Genomic DNA, 3,535 nt, shown 5'->3' with positions numbered 1-3,535 from the left:
GGGGTTGGCTAGAGCTCCCAGGCTCCTCCCAGAACCCTGCTGGGAATTTGGCTGCTGGGGACAATCACAGGTTTCATTTCTTCTTTCTGTTTTTGCGCCAGCCCGTAAATTCCTTCCTTCCTGCACCTGCCGGCTGAGGCTGCCAGCCACAACACACCCCACTGTGCCGAGCCCCACCGCGCGGCAGCCCCCAGGCTCCCCCTGGCCGCTCCTCCCCCTCACTCCTGTGACCCCGGGGTCCTTGTCCCCATGATCCTTGGCGGTGCTCCCCAGGCAGCTGCCTCCTCTCCCTTCGGGATCCAGCCGGCGCCCTCCCTCGGAGCGGGTGAGTGGAGGAGGCTTCCACCTCCCGAAGACGAGGTTCGAAGTTATTTATAAAGCAGCTGCATGGATGGCGGGATCTGGGGCGGCCACGGAAGTGCCTGCTGCTACACCCCAATTTGCATACCTGGTGATCACAGAAGCTTTGCATGGAGGCCAATTCAAATGAAGGGCCGCCCCTAGTCCCTCCCTCCGGGAGTGTCCTGCTGTCTCGGCATGAAAGTACCTGCGTCCATCCTTGCATGTGGGGGGAGCTGGGATGCTGGGGGGGTCCTGAGCCAGAGGGAGGCCTATGTGACCTTACTTGTCTTTCTCACTCAGCATTTGGTTTGTGGATCTGAAAACACAGCGAGCTGTCCGTGCCAGTCCAGGACGATGCAGAGACAGGGAGGGGACGCAGAGAGGCTGCCTCGGAGCTCGGAGGGTGCCCTGCCCCCCGGCTGTCCTCCAGCCTCAGGCTCCCCACTAGGATGGGGGTGTGACATCATGGGAAGGGGCCCCAAGGTGGAGGACCCAGCCTTCTGCCACTGGAGGCTCATGAGAAACACACTTACAGAATTGGGGGAACTGGGAACTGGGATCTGGGGGTACTGGGGGTGCCGGGGGGCGCGGCTCTGACCACATAATTGGCCCACCCAGGCACAGGCTGTGCTCGGCCATTTCCAGGCGGCCTCCTGGGCCCAGCGGTCCATGGGCCAGGCCCACAATGCCTGCCAAGAGGGAGACACCCACGACAAAATGCAAGGGCCCCAAGCAACCTCAAGGTGGGAATGGCTGCCACCCTCAGCGCAGCCTATCCCTATCCCAAAACCCTCTGTGGTGCAGACCGAGGGGCGAGGCCTCAGGTCTACCCCCAAGGTTTGCTGGCTACAAAAGCCACTCTGAAAAGGCAGCCCCCATGTCAAAGGTGTTCACGTGGAGGAGAGAACCCACTGGAAGGCCCCAGCTGGGAGCCTGTGACCCATAGTGGGTCACCCATAGTGGAGCCAGCTGGGCCTCGGTCAGCAAGCCCTGTGCCGTGCTTGGTCCTTGGTGGGCCTCGTCTGGTCACACCATGGGCGTCTTTTGCAAAAGACACGTGGCTTGTGGAAGCCTCCACTTGCCCCCAGGAACGTGATCCGAGAAGCTACTTCTGTGCCGGTGGAAACGGGGCTGCAATGTGGCCATGGAGGGGAACGAGGCGTGTCTGAGGACAGCGGACTGAGGGCCGAGCCAGGGCCCGCAGCAGGAACAGCCCTCGCCACCGGCCCGTGAGGGGACACAAGCTGGGGTCCAGGCCGATCTCCTCCACCTCCTCCCGAAGCAGCCCGGTCACCTGAGCCCTGAGCTGGTGCCCCTACGCCCCGCGGAGTCCCCGCGGGCCTGTCCCATTACCTGCCGAGGTGGAGACCCCGTCTTGCCCACGGCCGCCACCGCACCCACGGCAACCACGTGCGGCCAGGCGAACAGCCGGATGTCCCAGAACAAAGCAAGGTTCTGAGGGTTACTGTATGTGCCTAAGTGGGCGACGGGCCTTTTCCTGGGAACAGGAGGCCACGTGACAGGAGAGGGAGCATTGTCGTAGCCTCTGTCCACACCCCGGCTGGATGAGACGAGGAGGAAGCGGAAGCATGGCCTGGCCAGGCCAGCCCTCGGGTCCCCTGCTGGGCTGGCAGCTCCCTTCCATCGCCAGCACCGGCCAGCTGCCTGTCACCCGCGGGGAGGCCTGAGGGACTCAGCCGTAGCAGCGGCCATTCGTTCCAGTGTGAGTCCATCAAGCTATGACTTTACACGACTCGGCGATGCTGACCTCAGGCCGGATCACACTTGAGAGGCTTCTAGACGGAGGGGGTCACAGAGACAGTGCTAAGCCGGTGAGCGAACTTGGACTTCGCAGGCAGCTGAGCAAACCTGTGCAGCTTGGAGGCACCGCGGGTTTGCCGAGGCCGGGGCCGTGGCGGCCGGCAGAGCAGGCGCCCCGAGCTGAGTCCCCGGAAGTAAGTGCAGGTGCCCCCAGGACCTGCACTCGCTTGGCCATCGTCCTGCCAGACTCCAGGTGCCCAGCCACCTCACCATGGCAGTGGGGAGGGACACCTGCTTCAGGAGCCACACCCAAGGAACCGCGGATTAGGTTACAGCCATTAGGGAGGGACGCAGCCCCTCGGAGGATTTCCAGGCAGCACCTGTGGCCCTGCCCAGCAGGAGAGCGGGAAAGTCCCTCTGCAGGGCGGTCAGGAGCGTGGGGTCCGACCGTGACACCCGTCCCGCTCCCTCCAGCGGCTGTGCAGACCCGCCTCCTGAAATGTGTCCTGCCTGCTTCCCGGGGCCAGAGGCTCTTGCCCCCTTAGCTGGGGACCCAGCTTTTGAGACGCTGCTCCGCGTCAGGCCTGCCCCCAGCCCTCCAGAGCTGTCAGTGTCTGGAGTCACGCAAACCTGGCTGCCAACCTCCCCGCCTGGCGGTGTGCCGGGCCGGGTCACTCGGCCACTGGTGCCTCAGCTCGCTGGCCTGTGGCACGGGAGCGGCGCCTGGTGTGGTTGCCAGGGCTGCGGAGATGATGCTCAGGCTCTCAGCGCAGGGCCCGGCACGGTCCACGCGCTCAGGAAATAGCTGCTGCTTTCACCAGTATTATCGCCGTTGTTTGCTTCATTAAGGAGCTGGCTGAAACCAGGAGCTTTCTGTCCCCTGAGCAGGACGGCACCCAGGCTGCCCTTCCCCGTTCGTTCATTCTGAACTCAGTTGGCAGAGCGGCCGCGGCTCCCCAGGGCCCGTTTGCGATGAGTTGCGAGACCCAGGTTCCGGCCCGGGAGCAGTGGAGACGCGCTGGTCTCGGTGGAAAACTATAGCGTTGTTACAGGTCCCGCCGCAGGGGGGAGCGCCAGGGGCTGGGGATGCGGGGCCTGGGGATCCAGGGCCAGCCCGCCTCGCTCCCGCCCTGGCGCTGACCCCGCAAGCCCAGTGGGCTCTCCCACGGCGCAGAGGGTGATCCTGCAGCTCATTTCCATCCTCCCGCGCCTTCTGCCTGCCCCGTGAGCGCGTGGGTCCCCCAGGCGCGGCTCAGGGTCCGGCGTGGTGGGGCGGGGGCAGGGACAGGGCCACGGCTGGCGCTGGCGGGTCTGGGGACTCGCCCCGCTCGCCCGCCCAGTAGTAGCCCAGGGACTCCGCTGCCCGCGCTCCCCTCCCCGACGTGTGCGGAGCAGCTGGCGCGAACAAAGCCGGGTCGCCCGCGCGAAACTT

At 65.2% G+C, this 3,535-nt stretch overlaps 1 long non-coding RNA gene across 1 annotated transcript in view; it reads right to left on the bottom strand.

The window, feature by feature from the left end:
- Positions 1-3,521, bottom strand: part of LOC112471035 — a 7,089-nt gene extending 3,568 nt beyond the window's left edge. Inside the window, exons 1-2 of the long non-coding RNA XR_003043200.1 lie at positions 1,696-3,521; positions 548-658 (exon numbers count right to left, since the gene is read on the bottom strand). This is a non-coding gene — a long non-coding RNA (uncharacterized LOC112471035). The remainder of the gene's footprint in view (positions 1-547; positions 659-1,695) is intronic.
- Positions 3,522-3,535: the final 14 nt, after the last annotated feature.

This window comes from Pteropus alecto, unplaced genomic scaffold (assembly GCF_000325575.1).
Source record: "Pteropus alecto unplaced genomic scaffold, ASM32557v1 scaffold45, whole genome shotgun sequence".
Classification (NCBI taxonomy): Eukaryota; Metazoa; Chordata; class Mammalia; order Chiroptera; family Pteropodidae; genus Pteropus; species Pteropus alecto.
This window is presented reverse-complemented; position numbering and strand designations above follow the sequence as displayed.